Genomic DNA, 19686 nt, shown 5'->3' on the forward strand with positions numbered 1-19686 from the left:
GGTCCAAAAGTTTGGCACTAGCTCACCCTGCTGCAGTCACTCAGATCTACCATTTTTTTTTTTTTTTTTTTTTTTTTGAGACGGAGTTTCGCTCTTGTTACCCTTGCTCACTGCAACCTCCGCCTCCTGGGTTCAGGCAATTCTCCTGCCTCAGCCTCCTAAGTAGCTGGGATTACAGGCACGAGCCACTGTGCCCAGCTAATTTTTTGTATTTTTAGTAGAGACGGGGTTTTACCATGTTGACCAGGATGGTCTCGATCTCTTGACCTCGTGATCCACCCGCCTCGGCCTCCCAAAGTGCTGGGATTACAGGCTTGAGCCACCGCGCCTGGCCAGATCTACCTTTTTAATTTATCCAACATGCCAGTCATTCTACTGGCTGAAGGACTTTGCCCTTATTACTCTCACCTGGAATTTTCTTACACCAGATATCTGCTCTCTCAACTTTTCAGTCTTAACTCAAGGTTAACCTAATTAAAAGGTCTTCTCTGGTCACACTGTACAAAACAGCACCCCATCACTATCTTCCCATCCTACTTGACTTCTCTTCGTATTGTTTCTCACCACTACAGGTTATTTTTGAAAAGAGTTTATAAGTTCCATTAGGGTAGGGATTTTGTCTGTTCTGTTTACTATTTTTCTAGAGATTTTTTTTTTAGTTTCTGTCACATAGTGGGAACTCAGTATTTTTCAAATATATTAATTCCACAACCCAAACAAGAAGGAGAGCAGCAGCAGAAATAATTCCCTATCCACCATTTGTTGTCTTTCAACAGGGTAGTCTCCAGCAACTTTCCTCTTTCACATGTTCAGAAATTGATCGTGTGGGCTGGGCATAGTGGCTCACACCTGTAATCCCAGCACTTTGGGAGGCCGAGGCAGGTGGATCACCCGAGATCAGGAGTTCGAGACCAGCCTGGCCAACATGGTGAAACCCCATCTCTACTAAAAATACAAAAAATTAGCCGAGTGTGGTGGCAGGTGCCTGTAATAGCAGCTACTCAGGAGGCTGAGGCAGGAGAATTGCTTGAACCCGGGAGGCGGAGGTTGCAGTGAGCTGAGGTCGCATCATTGCACTCTAGCCTGGGCAACAAGAGTGAAACTCTGTCTCAAAGAAAGAAAAAATGATTCTATGACTACCCCCAAAGCAATATCCATCGAAGAGGAATTCAATTTCCACTTTTGGCTTAGTCCAGTCGTGACTCATCAATGAGAAGATGGTGGTGGAGCTTCCTACCTGGCAGCTGCATAACATTGAATTCTGTTAGTTGAGAAGGAATTGGGGCACAGGAGAGAAGGACTTCTAGGTAATTAGTAGGGTCTGTCACAAAGACCTCAGGATTTTCAGGCTTGATCAGCAGTGAGGTATAAAATCTATGCCCTCAGGGGCATGCAGTATGGAGGAAGACTTCGCTAAGAAAAGCCAAGGAAATTGTCCAAACCCACACAGCCCGGAAGTGGTGAAGCCGAAATTCTAACTTGCGTTGCTTTGGCCCTATCTCTACCTTTCTAAGCGTTGAACCTCAATTACTTTGAGCCTGAATTTCAGTTTCCTGAATGTGTAAAAGGGAATGTAATTAGCTACTCAGAAAAATAAGGTAACTTCATCGCAGAAAGGACTGAGATACGACGTATAAATCTTAGAATTATTCTGGTTGTGATTAACCGGACATAGCATTTGGTCATGTAGGGCTTTCTCATTCTTTCAAGGGAGAAACTGCCCCCCCTCTCCAAATATAGCCGTTTGTCTTTCTTGAAAAATCTGTCTGGGCATGGTGTCTCACACCTGTAATCCCAGCACTTTGGGAGGCCGAGGCAGGCAGATCATGAGGTCAAGAGATCAAGACCATCCTGGCCAACATGGGGGAACCCTGTCTCTACTAAAAATACAAAAATTAGCTTGGTTTGGTGGCCCACACCTGTAGGCCCAGCTATTGGGAGGCTGAGGCAGGAGAACGGCTTGAACCCAGGAGGCAGGGGTTGCAGTTAGCCAACATCACGCCATTGCACTCCAGCCTGGCAACAGAAGGAGACTGTCGAAAGAGAGAGAGAGAGAGAGAGAGAGAGAGAGAGAGAGAGAGAGAGAAAGGAAAGAAAGAGAAAGAAAGAAAGAGAGAGAAAGAAAGAGAGAGAAAGAAAGAAAGAAAGAAAGAGAGAGAGAGAGAAAGAAAGACTGTATCAAATAGTTAAAAATATGTAATCCCTGGAATTGGAGTCTAGGTATTTTAGTTTGAATCGTAACTCTAGCTAGATGGCTTTGGATAAATCACTTAAACTCTCTCAACCTAAGTGTTTCTTCTGAAAATGGTTATATTTATATTTTTCTCATGAGATTGTTTCAATTACTAAGAAACGTGTATATATATACAGTATGTTGTAAAATAGATGAGCAATAATACTTGTAATAGTGCAATTAATCTTCAATGCCCACAATATCCCACCATATTTTAATTTTTGGAGGAAAGAAGGGGCCAATTAACCTCTAGTTTCTCTTAACTACGTTGTATTCTCTGCAATGAGGAGTCAAAGCTTGCCAAATGCTCTCCTTTCTAGAGATGAGAATAAGGCGTTTCTTCAGGATAATTGATCTCTCTCATTAGAAGCAGTAGGAGAAGCCTCCTTCAAAACACTGGGGGTACTTCAAGTAGGGAAGGAAGAAGCTAGGGCGGAACTATGAGCCGAAAGCTTCCAGCTTCCCTAAATAAGCTGAATTCCTCACCCAGCAGTCACGAATCCATATTGGGCCCTGCGTGTGGGCATCAGGTTGTAGGCCTCCTTATCTGCCTTCCCCAGATCCTGGCACAGAGTCAGGACAGGCCCCAACTCCATTTTAAATAGCAGGGAGCATTCAGTTGCTCCATCTCAGGGGATATCAACAAATTCATATCCAAAAATGTTTAGTGAACATTTCTGTGTGAGGCACTCTTCCAAGCTCTGGGGATAAAACCATGAAAAAGACAAGACAAGTCTCTGTTTTGATGAAGCTCATATGGTAGCAAATTTCAGCGCAATTAAACTAATAAAGTAGCTTCTGCTAGATGTGAGTGCTGTGGGGAAAATGAGTCACGTGAGAGGGTGATGGGGCCTTAGGACAGAACTCTACTCAGTAAGGCAGTTCTGGGAAAACGTTTCTAAGAAAACACATTTGAACAGAGACAGGAAAAAGTATACGGTAGGTTTTATTCTTGTTCTGAATACAGGCTGTCCTCATTATGCACAGTAATGCAGGGCTACAAAAGTGACCACACACGCTGAACAAAGCAATCTTAGCCATGGAAAAAATTACGATTATTTCGTGACCCTTAAAAATGTTTGTCCAAGCATTTCTCTGCAACTCATAAATGGAGAGATAAAATGAATACGATAATCCAGTTTCCCTCTTAACGTATGTTCTCTCTGTCACAGAATTGTTTGTCTCATTCACATTCAATTTGCTGAAGACAATGGAATGTGTGCAGAAGTGACGATGTAACTTCTGAGCCAGGTTTTAAGAACTAGCCCTGAGTCTGTCATGTCTTTATTTTCCCTCCTGATTAGGGGCTGGTCCATATGCTGGTCAAGTCAGGATAATGTAGAGCCACCCACAATGCTCTTGAAAGGTGAATGAGAAATACACTTTTATCATCCTAGGCGATGAAATTAGTCTGTATCACAAATGCCCAGAGGGCTTGGTAAAGCAGAGATTGATGGGCCCCATCCTTAGAGTTTCTCATTAATAGGTTCGGGGTAGTGACCAAGACCCTGCATTTCTGACAAGTGCCCAGGTGACACTTTTGCTGCTCTAAGAATCGCTGTTCTGAGCCATGACAATTGGGGATTCAATTGTTAGTGCAGCGTATCTTACCCTACATTGACTGGTACAGAGGGGAATAAACCAGTTATGTATCAGATGTTAAAAAAAAAAAGTAAATCAAGCAGAAGGTACTTCAGGGCTTTGGAATCAGACAGATGTAAGTTAAAATCCCTTCAGCTACTCAGTGCGTGCCAGGCAGCGTGCCAAGATACATGAAGATGAATGAGAATTTCTACTCTCGGGAAGCTTATACCTTTTAGAATATTTATTCAAGTTTAAAAATGACACACTTGGCTGGGTGCGGTGGCTTGTGCCTCTAATCCAAGCACTGTGGGAGGCTGAGGTGAGTGGATCATGAGGTCAGTAGATCAAGATCATCCTCGCTAACTCGATGTCATTCTGTCTCTACAGAATATTAGCTGGGTATGGCGGCACGTGCCTGTAGTCCCAGCTATTTGGGAAGCTAAGGCAGGAGAATCGCTTGAATCGGGGAGACAGAGGTTGCAGTGAGCCGAGATTGTGCCAATGTACTCCAGCCTGGGCAACAGATCCAGACTCCATCTCAAAAAAAAAAAAAAAAAAAAATGCCCTAAGTACTTCTGTCACCTGAGAGAGTGACACTTTTGATTCTGCTAAAGGACTTCACATTGAATCAAGATTAGTCAATTTGAGTATTTCTTCCAGAGATTTCAAATTTGGTTGAAGATATTCTGGTTACACCTGATCTATTAATGCAGAAAATGTTAACCAAAGATTCAACTGGGAGGACATCAATAGCTTCGTATGTGTAACGAGTAGCAAGAAAAAAATAGCCCTCAGTAGGATAGGAAGAAATTCTTCAAATCAAACTAACATATGAGCTAGGGAGATCGTCCTGATGTCTTCCAGATTCTGGTTCCGATTCTATCCTAAGGCCCAGCTGTTTTCTTCTTCTTGGGTGGCTTGCATGAGACACTTATATTTTTATAATAAAATCCCCCAATCCTTTTTTTTTTTTTTTTTGGCTTTAGCAGACCCCAGTGGATATTTATAACTTACATCCAAAGAATCATAAGAATGAAATTTTAAAACAAATAAATGCAATACACTGTGGTAAGTGCAGTGCTGCTGGTTTACTGAATATACTGTGACTGACTCTGATGAGCTCATCCTGCTAATAACTCAAGCACGTTGTCCTTATGCTCTAAGATTGCAGGACACATGTAATTACATACTTCTTTGGCAGCACTTAAATATGGAATAACTCACTGAGATATCATTCTCAAGTGACCAGACACTGCTTTTAGACAGGATACCCTACAGGGAATTGTAGGAGGTGGAGAATTCTGTGAGTACTCGGAGCCAACGACGGGGAAGACTTGAAAGGAAGAGGCTTTATGTTAAGGGTTTATGCATTATCTAGCCCAGCGCTAACCCTGAGCCTCAGACGAGCTCACTGCCTGGTTCTAGAAACCAACTTCAGCCCTGCTTCCTGCGCCAAAGCACTCAGATCCCATCTTGATCACCGATGTGACGTTCGTTACCTGCTGATGGAAATGTTTGTTCTCATTTTCTAACTGAGGTCTCTTCGGTGTACACACTACAAGAGGGGATGATGAGGCATAACTGCCTCGTAAGCTGCATCTGTTCCTTCATTTATTCATCCACCCATCCAATCACACTTTAGTCTCTTAAAATGTAATTTTCAGTCATGTATGAGTCAGACCTCATACTGTAGTTACACAAACGCAATAGAAGGTAAAATATTATTTCTACCTTCCAACCATCTGCAGTCTTATCTAGTAGGTAAGAGCATTGACTTTGAAGTTTCTTCACCTTTAAAATGACCGGTTCATTATAAATTGGTTTAAATATTCACCGAGATATTGGATATAACTAAAGGATAAAGAACACTCTGGTATCCCGTTAAGTGTTTTTATAGTACGTATTCTTTTATCCTGTTACTTTTAACTTATCTGCATCTTTGTATCTAAGGGATTTATTATAAAAAAAGAGATTCAGGTCTTTTTCATCCAATCTGACCGTATCTGGAGAGTTACAACATTTTGACATAATATCAATATGGTTGGGATTTGAACCCCGATATTGAATATTTGTGTTTTTATTCTGTTTATTATTTTTTCCCCTTTTACTACCTTCTTTTGAATTAATTAAGTATCATTTAGTATTTCATTTTATTTCCAGTATTGGCTTAATCAGTATATTTTGTTTTTTGATTTTGTTTTTTGAGAGCTGTGACTCTCAAGTTTACAATATACAAGTTTAATCAGAGTCTTCCTTCAAGCAACGTTATATGACTTCATGAATAGTGTAAGAATCATATATCATTCCAATTTCTTTTCTCTCTTTCCCTCCCTTGTCCTGTTACTGTTTTATAATTTTCTTCTAATGTAATAAACCTCACAATATGTTGTAAATAGCTTTGCTGTAAACAGTCAATTAACTTTTGAAGTGATTAGAAATGAGGAAAAAAGGATTTCACACTTATTCCAGTATTTACCCCTTCTGGTGTTATTTATTCCTTTTTATAGATTGCAGATCCTATCTGAGATCATTTTTCTTTTGCCTAAAGAGCAAGTTTCTTGTAATGCAAGATTTGTAATTGTCCCAGTTTGTACTTTTCCAAAAGTGTTCTTTTAGTCTTAATTTTTGAAAAATATTTTCACTATAGAAACCCTATTTCCTGCTCAATTCTTTTTTTTTTTTTTTGAGACGGAGTTTCACTCTTGTTACCCACCCTGGAGTGCAATGGCGCAATCTCGGCTCGGCGCAATCTCGGCTCACTGCAACCTCCGCCTCCTGGGTTCAGGCAATTCTCCTGCCTCAGCCTCCTGAGTAGCTGGGATTACAGGCACACGCCACCATGCCCAGCTAGTTTTTTGCATTTTTAGTAGAGACGGGGTTTCACCATGTTGACCAGGATGGTCTCGATCTCTTGACCTCGTGATCCACCCGCCTCGGCCTCCCAAAGTGCTGGGTTTACAGGCATGAGCCACCGCACCCGGCCCTTTTGCTCAATTCTTTAAGTTTATCACCTCAATGTCTTCTGGTCCACATACCTTTTGAGAAGAAGTCTGCTGGGATTGTTAAATTTGTTCTCTCTTATGCAATGTGTCCCCTTCCCAGCTGCTTTTGTCTTTATCGTTAGATAAAGGTTTTCAGATATTTAACTCTCATGTCTATTTATATGATTTTCATCAAATCTCTCTACTCACTACTCAGGATTCATTCCATTTTTTGATTCGCTATCATTCTCATCAAATGTGAAAAAATTTTAACCATTACTCCTTCATGTTTTCCTTGTTTCTCTCCTTCTGATGTTCTATATAATTTTGACTGTTTTGCATTGTCTCACAGAAGATTTTCTTGCAGATGTTAACAAAGATTTGAATTCCCCAAGTTTGAAGTTCCTAAACCATGATGTACATTTTCACTGACTCCTCCATGCTGCCCCTGTGCAACCGTGGAGGCAGGGGCAGCTACCGCAGACCTGCAGCTCAGGCTGCCCACTACACTGGGAGCAATGAGATTGCTTTGTCTCTGATTCAGGAGGCTCATGTCATCTGCCAGAATCTGGGAAACTACAGCAATAAGGTGAAATCTCAGATACTTCACAGTTCTCAATAGCTGACACCACCTCATCCTTTACACCACACGGCACAGGCAAATTGTGATAATTGCCACTGACAGAGACGCACTAGGATATGAACATTAGCTCTGTCTTTCTAGCCAATGGTACATGAGAGGAAGCTAATATTGTGGTGCTTCTGAATAAAACTTTGTTTTCTAAGACAGAAGGAGGAAAAGGAGGAAGAGGAGGCAGGCAGGGGCAGAGGCAGGGCAGGACATGGAAAAGAAAAAGGCAGCACAGTCTCTAGCCCTGTTTTTCTCCTGAGTGGCTATTTGTAATCAGTCCAAACATCAATCAAAACTTCTGAAAATAGAAGAGCAGAAATATGGAAAGAGCCTGGATGCCAGATCATATGGTTGACTTACTGAATTAACTAACCCTGGAAGCTTCCTATATGTGAACTTTTCCTGAGATGGATTTTCTTATTGTTTTTACCAGTTCAAGTTAGACTTTCTATTATTTTAAGCTACTATCGTCCTACAAAAACAGACAGAGAAACCATGAGAGAAACAAGGAAAAAAGAGAGCAAGGAAAAGGAAAAGCGGAGAGAGAATAAGACAGATATATTCAAAAGATCAATCCCGAGAGCCTGATGTAGACCAGAAACCTCGTCCACATTCAAAGGTGGTAAAGATCAACCAAACAGAGAAGGAGACACCACTTGAGATGGAGGACTGGGGGCAAAGAGAAAATCAGTCATCTAGAGACAGTAGTTTCGGGGAGGTATTTTGTTTGTTTGGAGACAGGGGCTTGCTCTGTCTCCCATGCTAAAGCACAATGGCACAATCACTGCTCACTATAGCCTTGATCTCCTGGGCTCAAGTGATCCTCCTGCCTCATCCTCCATTGCAGCTAAGACCACAGGCATGCACCAACATGCCCAGATTAAAGTTTGTTTTTTATGTTTTGTAGAGACAAAGTCTCACTATGTTGCCCAGGTTGGTCTCGAAGCCTTGGACTCAAGTGATCCACTTGCCTCAGCCTCCCAAAGTACTAAAATTATAGACATGAGCCACTGAGTTTGGCAAAAAACATTAGTTTTGAAGGGAGCTGGAATAACTTACCCCTCATCCGCAGCCTCTTAGAGTCTTTTTGCTTCCAATTACAGTCCATTCATTCCTGTTAATGTATTTTACTGTTGTTAAAGTAACAGAAGAGGCTGAGAATAGAGCATGTTCTCGGTTCCAGTCTCCTACGAGACCCAGGGAGGCTGCTGATAACGGTCTCTGGAGAACAGAAAGAGGGAACCAGCAACACCTATGGCCGCCTTCTCTATTTACTGTCTTCTCAGCCCTCCACCACCACTTACTCATCACCCCATCACAGTATAGGTCCCCATTCTTCCAGGCTCTGAATGTAACTATCTCTGTGATATTTCAGGGAAGATAGGTTAGGCCTTCTGATTCTCAATTACTGTGGGTGTCACAGTGCTTGGCATGTACAGAACTCTCTTTAACCAATGGATAGATGGACGGATGGGTAAGTGGATGGATGGTAGAATAATAATTTAATTTATTAGTTTTGGATTCAGACAGAATTGGTTTAGAATTTTAGTTCTGTTACTACCTCAGTAATAATGGGCAGATGATAACATTTTTCCATAGTAAAGTTTTCTCATTGGAAAAATGTAACTTCAATCATGGAGTAGACAATTCAGTAAAAATTACCTTTTCAGAAATCATTATAGTTTATTGGATACTGAAGACCCTTCCTTCAAGTTTATTTTGATAACAGTGGAACAGAATGAGATAGATGTTGAGGTAGGGAAAGAGAAGGAAAAGTATCACGTAAAGTTCAAGAAATGAATTAAATGACTCAACATCTAAAGACCAACACTGAGATAAGCAGATTAGGCAACCAGCTACAGGAATCTCAGTGTACATCCAACAGTAATTTCGAGAGAAGGAAAAGGGAGAGATATATACTCTGCTTTCTTCTGTAGACTTGAGAAAGTGACTTTGAAAGTGGTTTGCATTTTCATTGCTGATGTTCTAACTTGGAAAGCCATTGGAAAATAGTTTACCCTAAAGGCTCCAATTCAAAATGATTTGTAATCTCTCTCCCCATGGGCATAACTGATACAAGTCACTGCCTTTAGGAGCCATATAGGAAGTCAGGAACCACACAAGGTATTTCAAAAAGAAAGGAGATAGTTCAAAGAACTAGTTTTCAACTTGTTGCCAGAGTCTGAATACAAGAAGGTGTGATAACGTGGTAACACAGAGATGATTCATTGCAGGAAGTAGCGACCACCCCAGGGCTGGAGGAACATGGGATGAGAGAGAGCATTAGAGCACAAGAGTTTACCTGCTACAGCATGGCTGGGATGCCAAACAGTCAGGCCTGGAACTGCCCAGGAGAGATGGCCCTAGTCAGTGCTAGAGCGGTGCAGGAGGGTGCTTGCTACTGGAAGCACCAAAGAAGGGCCTCCCTGATGAGGCGATGGTCACCAAAGAGAGAGCTGCTGTGGCTAAAGCTTAGATTATGTAAAGGGATACAGCCCTTTCTGAAGACACTGCCAAAAGCGGGAAAACGGTGCAAATTCAAGACTTTCCTCCCCCTGACAGTGTCTCCCTGTTGGCAAAAGCAAACAAGAAGCCAGATGGTAGGAGAGTTCACAAAGTGTAATTCACACCGGCTCCCACTTTTGACATTACAGGAAAAGGCACAGGAAGATCACTTCTACTGCAGAAAGGAGAATAGCTGCCAGGGAGGGGATGATCATACTGATGATGGCAATGACAATGATGTTGACTACTACAATAAAAGTAAAAACAAGAACAATGTCAGCAAATAGCATTTGAGACCCGGCACTGTTCCCTAAGCACTTTGCATGTATTTCAGAGAAAGAAAGAAAAAAGGAGAGGAGGGGCCGGGCGCGTGGCTCACGCCTGTAATCCCAGCACTTTGGGAGGCCGAGGTGGGTGGATCACGAGGTAAGGAGATCGAGACCATTCTGGTCAACATGGTGAAACCTCTACTAAAAATACAAAAATTAGCTGGGCATGGTGGCATGTGCCTGTAATCCCAGCTACTCGGGAGGCTGAGGCAGGGGAATTGCCTGAACCCAGGAGGCGGAGGTTGTGGTGAGCCGGGATCGCGCCATTGCACTCCAGCCTGGGTAACAACAGCGAAACTCCGTCTCAAAAAAAAAAAAGAAAGAAAGAAAAGAAAAAAGGAGAGGAAACCAGGGGGAAATAGCATGAAGGAGGAGGAAGCCACATTGCCGTGAGGTTTAGCACTTCATCCCTCAGAAATTTCATGTTGGCCTTCCTCTAACTCACATCCCGCCTCTGTGCACACAACGGAGGAAAAATGAACATTCACTGGAAGCCAGCTAGGGGCTAGACACTGTTCTCAGAAATTTTACTACCTTACCTAATTCAACCTTCACAAGAATCCTATGTTAAAAAGGGAAATGGGGCCGGGCGCGGTGGCTCAAGCCTGTAATCCCAGCACTTTGGGAGGCCGAGGCGGGTGGATCACGAGGTCAAGAGATCGAGACTATCCTGGTCAACATGGTGAAACCCCATCTCTACTAAAGATACAAAAAATTAGCTGGGCATGGTGGCGTGTGCCTGTAATCCCAGCTACTCAGGAGGCTGAGGCAGGAGAATTGCCTGAACCCAAGAGGCGGAGGTTGCGGTGAGCCGAGATCGTGCCATTGCACTCCAGCCTGGGTAACAAGAGCGAAACTCCGTCTCAAAAAAAAATAAATAAAAAATAAAAAGGAAAATGGGCTAGAGGTTAAATAACTTGCTCACGGCCTGCGAATAGCTCAAAGACAGTCAGATTTAGTTCTGATTCTATCTGTCTGAAGCTCATGCTGCTATGAATTAAGTGAAAATAGTAAAAGCTGTTTCCACTCAGACACCCAACCAATGCTCATCCGAACTCCTCCTAGAACACTGCTTGGATGTACCGGGGGCTCTGCGGCCCTGGTGCTGCCTTTTAACTGGGAATGCATGGGGTGGAGTTGAGAGCCTCTAGCTTGGAGCAAGCCACTCTGCCCCAGATGGAATGTTCTTTGATAAAGGGGTTTTGAAGTTGACCATCAAAGTAATTCTTCCCCTAACGGAGCCTAAACAGCAGGTCTTGAAAGCCAGTCAAACAAAGAATAGTTTAAAAGAAAAAAAAAAAAAAAAGAAAGAAAGAAAAATTAGAAGTGCTACCACAATCCATTCCCCAAAAAGAGGAATAGAATTCAAGAAATGGCAAGCTATCTAAAATGAATAGTAGGAAGAGACTCATGATTGTTCTTTCGAGGAGCTGTAGCTGTGAAGGCTCCACGGGGTGGCGGGGAGCAACCTGAACTGCAGGCAGTCAAGCACATGTCAATGTCAACAGGCTCAGTGTCTTCTGCTGCGGAGACCATCTTAATAATGGAAGGAGATAGAAGACCCTGGTGCTCAAAGCAGGAAGGAAAGGGGTCACTGTAATAGTTTTGTTTTTTTTTAATCGCTGTTTGGTTTCTATCACTACAGAACAATTATGACATACTTAGTGGCTTAGGACAACACACTTATTATCCCATGGTTTCTGTGCATTAGGAGTGTAGGTATGGGTCAGGGTCCTCTGCTCATAGTCTCACAAGGTGGCTATCAAGTTGTCGGTCAGAGCTATGTTCTTGTATGAGGTCTCCTTTCAACTTCATGGGGTTATCGGATAGCACTCAGTTCCTTGCAGTTGCAGGATTTGCGAACTTGCTTCTTTAAAGTCAGCCAGAGAGAGAGAGAACAGCAGGGAAGGTTGAGAATGAGAGTCTCGAGTGAGTACAGCAGAATAGCAGAACACGCCTTATGCAACATAAGGCATCACCGGAGTGATGTCCATTCACCTTTAATAAGCTTATTAGGTAGAAGCAAGTAACAAGCCCCATTCATAGTGAAGGAGAGGGAATCCTAGAAAGGCACGAAACTCCAAAGCCCCAGAGGCAGGAATCATAGGGTCTATCTGCCACAATCACCGAGGCTGCAGACCAGAGTAGTGGTAAGAAGCTGGTAAGAACCCTCCCCTGGCTTTCTTGCCTTCTATCTACACACCCACTCTTTTCTCACCTTGCACTCCCACCCCCACAACAGGCCACACATCAGCTTCTGATCTTTCCACATTTCCCAGGGATCCATTTGCCAGGAAACAACACCAGAAGACTTTGCTACTCAGGGCTTTTCTGAGAAGTCCAGGAGAAGGAAAGAAGGCCTTTGGAGGGCTCTGTGTGCATCAGTGGATACATTTCTAGGGCCTCTGCCCCAGGGCCTAGTGTGGGAATGGAGAGGAATGGATTAGCAGGTGATGAGAAGAGGCATGGCTATGTTTAAACCTTCTCGCCTATCTAATCTCTTATTGACTGAGAAACATCACAGGGAGGTATCTGGTAGGAATTAACACTAATTCCTTCCCAGCTCTTTAGTGTCTTGGCTGGCTCAGCGCCTCCTCTGCTGGATGCTCCACGTGGGGTATGTCAGTGAGAGAGGATCCTGGGTAATTGATTACGAGACTAACATGCCCCCTTTGCAAATACATTATCACTGGTCCCACCAATGCATCCTTCAATAAAACACAGTAAAAGTGGGTTCTGGGGGCATCCAAATGAATTAAAGAAAAATGAATGTGGGGGGAAACACAGAAACAGCATGAGTTTATTTAAAGAGGTATAAAGAGACCAAAGAAAATAGTGGGAAAAAAAGGAGAGAAGAGGAAAAAAAGGACTACTTTTTTCTCTGCTGCTGTTAACTGAATCAGTCAAGGCCCTGGAACTCTTTCATTCACAGTGCATAGTTAGGCTAGTTAAAAGGTAGGATTCAAGGTAGTAAGAATGCAACAGGGGGACTCCTGTTGGACAGGGACGGGGTCCTGCTGATTACGGAGGTCCTGGCTCTTGTCTCCCAGGTCCAGATTGCCCGGTACACAGCCTGATACAGAGGAGACATTCCGGAAATGTTTGTCAGATGCATCGCTATTTTGTTTTATATGCCAATATTGATTAAATCATTCTCCTCCAAGGCTGTGCTTTCCCCATTGTTATGCACATATTATCTATTCATCCATTTATCAGATATTAAGTGCTTACTCTAATTCAGTCACTGCGATGACAAATAGTGATCTGATAGTGAATCAGTTGATATGGTTACTTTCCTGATGAGTCCCTGCTGTTGGACAGAAATCTATACAACTAAACAGTGTTACAAGTAGTAAGTTAGAACCCATAGAAGACACACTTAACCCTAATTTTACAGAATATAGAAAACATTTTGGAGCAAGTTACATTGGAGAAAACAGCCAAGATGGCTTGGCATAGGCATATTTCATTTAAAGGGAAGAGCATGGTCAGAGGCCCGGATATCAGAGCAGCACAGGAGAGGAGATGAACATTATTTAGAATGACAAGAGCAGGCACAAGTGCAAGCTTCCAAGTACAGGAAGGTGATATGGTTTGGCTGTGTCCCCACCTAAATCTCATCTTGAATTGTTTTTCCCATAATCCCCATGGGTCGTGGGAAGGACTTGGTGGGAGGTGATGGCATCATGGGGGCAGTTACCTCTATGCTGCTCTTCTGATAGTGAATTCACATGATATCTGACCGTTATACAAGGGGCTTTTCCCCTTTCTGCTGGGCATTTCTTGCTGCTGCCATGTGAAGAAGGGTGTGTTTACTTCCCTTTCGGCCATGACTGAAAGTTTCCTGAGGCCTTCCCAGCCAGCCCTGTGGAACTGGGAGTCGATTAAATCTCTTTCCTTTATAAATTACCCAATGTTGGGTATGCCTTTATTAGCAGTGTGAGAACAGACTGATATAGAAGAACAGGGGTCCTGAGACACAAGCCTAGAGAAACGAGCATAGTTAGTCTATGTTTGGTGTTTTCTTTTTTTTTTTTTTTTTTTTTTGAGACGGAGTTTTGCTCTTGTTACCCAGACTGGAGTGCAATGGCGCGATCTCGGCTTACCGCAACCTCCACCTCCTGGGTTCAGGCAATTCTCCTGCCTCAGCCTCCTGAGTAGCTGGGACTACAGGCACGTGCCACCACGCCCAGCTAATTTTTTGTATTTTTAGTAGAGACGGGGTTTCACCATGTTGACCAGGATGGTCTCGATCTCTTGACCTCGTGATCCACCTGCCTCGGCCTCCCAAAGTGCTGGGATTACAGGCTTGAGCCACCGCGCCCTGTGTTTGGTGTTTTCTTCTAAGAGAAATAGAGAATTTCCAGAGGACTTTAAGCAGAAAGAACTCTATGACATCTGACTTGTGTTTTAAAGGCTTTACCTCTGGCATGGAGAATAGGTTAAAGGAGGTAAAGCTGAAGGCAGTCAAATTAGGAGGCTAAGACAATAGCCCAGATAACAGGTAAAGGTGACCTGAATACGGGTAGAAGTGGAGGAGATGGGGAGAAAAGGAGAGAACTGGGGGAGGGGAGGGGAGAACTGCTAGAATTGAAAGGCTAATTGAACTTAGGGGAAGCGTCAGGAATGGCTTTCCCCCAGTATTGGTCTTGTGTAACTGGGTGGAGGGTGAGGCTGTTTACTGGAGGGGTAGGAAGGAGTCTGGAGGGAAGACGGATGATGGACTCGAATATAGAGGCACTCAGTTATTGAGGAAACTTCTCCAGTGGAGATACCCAGTAGGTTTCAGGAGGGAAGACTGGAATAGAGAACAATATTTGAGCAGCATCAGCATGAAGGTGGTCATGAAGGTCACAGCAAAGTGAGGCTGTGCCAAGAGACACAGGTCCTACAGCCCTGCCCCTCCCTCTGTTCATGCACCCTCCCTGGGTCAGATTCTGGACTCCCAGCCCACACCAGAAGTGTCCATATGGCTGAGCTCCATTAAAACGAATCTTGTAGCAGTGTTTTGGTCAGGGGACGTCCTTAGCATCAGGTTTGGGCAACAGAAAAGCTTTATGCTGTTTTGACTGATTCCTAGAGCCAGAAATGTGTATTTGGAAAGTTGGCTATTTTTATACCACCTATATGTGCAGCAATTATTTCCTTTCTGTTTCCCTTACTGTTTAGTAAAAATCTTTCCGAACGTATCAGCCTGTCTCAGTTGTGTGAACGACGTAGAAGAAAATTTTGTCAAGCTCAGAGCCAACTATTAAAAAGGTAGCTGTGGTTTTCGGAGGTTTGGCTTCGTGTCATAGCAGGAACAAGCTGGAAAGAGACCCACAAGGGAAGTAAAACCCCGGAGAACAGAGTTGGGGGCCCTGGTGCAGCTACCGCTTGCCACCTGAAGATAATCTTTCAGTCTGGTTCTCTGCTACCACGTGCTCTGCTTTAATAAAGGACGTAGTCGAGCGTTGTGGAAAGCTCAAAGACGCTGGTATCAGAGATGAGTTTGAACCCTAACATTACTACTTAGCAAACTGAGAAATCCTGGGGAAGTGACTTAACTATTCTGTGCCTCCATTTTCTCATAGGCAAAATGAAAATAACAAAACTTGCAGTGTTTTTACAATAACGCCAGTAAAGCCCAAGGCCCAGAACAGGCACTCAGTACATGGCGCCTGCTGCAATTATGACTCTGTGAGTGGCCGTCAGTAATGAAAACAGTTGAGGGCTGGGATTCAGAAATCAAAGATGGTCCGGTCCCAAAGGAACAGAATCAAATGGACCAAAGGGGAAAGGTAATGTAGGTTAGCACCTGGTCAAAGCCAGGCAATGAGGTCAAACCCAAGAGGTCTGCAGGAAGCAGAAAGACGGACGGAACAGTGAGTACGTAAAGAGACCCCAGCCTTTCAAAGATGGCAGCCTGAGACCATGTCCTACTCTAGCTTCTTGCATTTTTTTCTTGCTGGAACAGAGGTCTACTCCTGGGCTCGTTTTCCCTGCGATCTGAGGCTGGTCCAGTAGCCAGAGCGAGCAGGTGGCTGGGACATGATGTTTTTTCCTGGTATGGTGTGGTGCTCTATCAAATCATTCATGCTGAGCCCCTTACTGCTTGCCAGTGGCTCTGGGTATAGCCCATAAGCTCTATCTTTCCTGGCCACTCTTTCCCACATCCCTAACAAATTGAGCAGGATAAAACCTCAGTGTATTTCCACCTGAGCACCTTCCAAAGACTGGGTGAGTGACTGCAGACAGAGCAACTCAAGGCCTTCAGCCCATTGCCTCCCCCTTGCCAGTTGTCTCTCCTCTTCCCACCTGCCTCCAGAGGGGGGTGGATGGATTATATCACTTCCTAAGAATTACAGCTGGAGAGATGACAGAATGGCTAGGGAGCAGGTGTATCTGGCGTGGATTCACTCTCTTCTTGTGGGGTAGATATTTATAACACGGGAGCTGAAAGAAATCATGAAAATCACAAAATCCAGGGGCTACAAACTCAAATGCAATTGCCTCCATTTCTCACTCCTTTGTCCGTGGGTCAGAAAGGTACCCTTCCTGAGAGGCCAGCACATGGTGCTCTCCCGGGGGCACAGGTCTCAAGTTGTCAAAAAAGAAAGAGCTTCAAGACTCTGATTCAGGGGATGGGGAAGCCAGGGGCCCCAGGAGCTGTCAGCATCTAGATCACCAATATAAGAAGTCAGCCTGAGAGCAAAGGAAACCAGAAAGCAGTGTAGAATGGAGAGAGCTGGGGGCAAGGCACCGGGGAGAGGGGTAGGGGGAAGTAGATTAGAGTTGAAGCCACAGATCTATTGTGAGTCCCTAAACGAAACAAACTTGAAACCTACAGCGCTTTGGGACTTCCTAGCTGGTGTGCCAGTAAGCCAGTGTGAGTCACATTTTCTATTCCTTGAAACGTCAGTTTCTTCCTGATTTACTGAGGACTCCCCACTGCTCTCCTCCCTCTTTAGATGAGCATGGACCCAGTCAAGAAAGCCCTTCTTCCCTTACTCCTTTCTGCACTCTTTGGAATGCTGACTGCCCTTTGAGGTCAGGAAAATTACGTAACCTTTTAGGGTTTCAGGTTTTTTGGTTTTTTTTTTTTAATCAGTGAGGGGGGACAGTAATAGGGCCACTTCATATAATGCACTTAGCCCAGCACATAAGTGCTCAACGGACATTGGTAGCAGTGGTTGTCACTGTAAGTAGTAGTAGCGTTGGTGTCGATATTCGTGATGCTTAATTTTATGTGATAACCTGACTAGCCACAGGGTGTCCCGATTCAACACTGTTTCTGGGAGTGTCTGTGAGGGCATCCTTGCATGAAATTAGCATTGGAATCAGGATTTGGGCTCAGAAAAGCAGATGGCCCTCCCGAGAATGGGGTAAACAAAAAAGTAGGGGAAAGAGGAATCTGACCCCCTTTTTCTTCTTCTTCATGGCTTGAGCCGTCATGTCATCTCATTTCTCCAGCAATCATGCTGGAATTTACACTGCCATTTCCCCTGGTTCTCAGGCCTTCAGACCCAGGCTGAATTATATACCACTGACTTTCCTGGGACTCCAGCCTTCAAAAAGCAAGCTGACTGTAGGTTGGGGGACTTCTTAGCACCTATAAACAGAACACACACACATTCTCTCTCTCTATCTATCTATATATATATATACACACATACACACACACATGTATATACACACACGTATGTATGTACACAGATATGTGTATCCCAGCACATGAGTATATTTAATCCCTTTCCATTGAATATATACATATACTTTATACACACACACACATATATACACACACACACACACACACACACAGAGAGAGAGAAAGAGAGAGAGAGAGACAGAGAGAGAGAGAGAATATATGTGTAGGTATATGGAGAGAACAAGGGTATATAGATGCATATATCTATAAATATTTATAAATTTGTATCTATATATTTATATGCACATATATAAAAAATATACAACTTCTCTCCATATACCTACATATATGTGTGTGTATATGTATTTTCAGTGGCAAAGGATGAAATAAATACGTATATTCCATTGCTTCTGTTTGAGAAAGCCTAATACAGTATTATCACCCAAACCCTAATTCTGAGAAAGTTCTTCCAAATCTGCCATGTGCCCTCCCCCTAATTTCCATCCAATAGACATCCATTATCTTCCCAGCTCTGCAGCCTGGGGTAAGTTACTGGGGTAAGATCAGTTGACTTGATATCTGTTCTTGTACCATCTAGGGAAAAGCACAAAGCTTAAGAAGGCCTGGAAGGGGAGACCCAGCCAGCTGCCAGTTAGGAAGAATAATGGTGTGACCTGGGTGACAGCCAGATGAAGTTGTCTCATCAGAGCAGCGGACAGGAAACAGCTGAACAGACAAAGCCAAAGCAAAGCCCTTACTGCTACAGTGCCAGCCAACCCAGGAATACCCAAGTCAATTAGCAAGCCTCAAGATAAGGAGCAGGGCAAAAATTTGGGTGCAAATTGGAAGATAACTGGGGCAGGGCAGGAGGAAGAATAGATTCCACAGTGATGGTTATTCTGCCGTGTGATCTTTGTTGAACTGAAACACTTTCTCTAGACATTATTACCACCAAGGGAAGTAACACTTTCTCAATCTACCTTACTGCTCAATGATTGTGTGGGTCACAGGAATGGGGGTGAAGGACTGGTTAAAGGATCAGGATCAGGGTAAACAAACACTATGAGGATTCAGTGTCAGTCATTCCAAAGCCCACGTGGATTGTGTGATTCTGTAAATCCAAACGGGGGCAACCATCTCTGATATTTTGTGCAACTGTCAACCTCAAATGCCCTCCTGAACCCCATATATGACAAAGCAGTCACCAGCCTGCCTGATACCTCACTAATCAGCTTTCCCCCTGCTACCAAGCCATGCCAGGTGGACAGAACCATTCTCCAGGGAAACCAAGCGCTATCACTTCCTTTTTCCACCGAATACAATGTGTCCCTGATAATCCATTTGTCATATCTGACTTTCTCCTTCCTGCTGGCAGCAACCAGGGCCCCTCTCATTACATGACTGCCAGGCTTGCTTCAGCCTGAACTGCTGCAGAATTAACTTGTCATGTCCGCTCCACCATGGGAACCTGTGGGAAGTCAGAGCCTCAGACAGCTGAAACACCGGAGGGAAAGAAGATTTCCTGCATGGGTCATTTCCATCTACAGCACCATGGTGCGCTCATTAACGCGTGGGTTGGAAGGTGCTAAGGACAGATATGTGACCCGGAAGGACGGAACCTGCTTTTGAACTTAAAACCATAAAGACAGGTGTTTGTAAGACATTTTGCACCTTCCAAAACACTTATTCACGTTCTCGGATGTGAACAGGCCATAGGGAGGGGATTGTTTCCTTGTTCACATAGTTGCCAGGTTGCAGAGAAATCTCCCAACTCTCAATCCGGAGCATCTGTT

This window comes from Callithrix jacchus, chromosome 1 (genome assembly GCF_049354715.1).
Source record: "Callithrix jacchus isolate 240 chromosome 1, calJac240_pri, whole genome shotgun sequence".
Taxonomy (NCBI): Eukaryota; Metazoa; Chordata; class Mammalia; order Primates; family Cebidae; genus Callithrix; species Callithrix jacchus.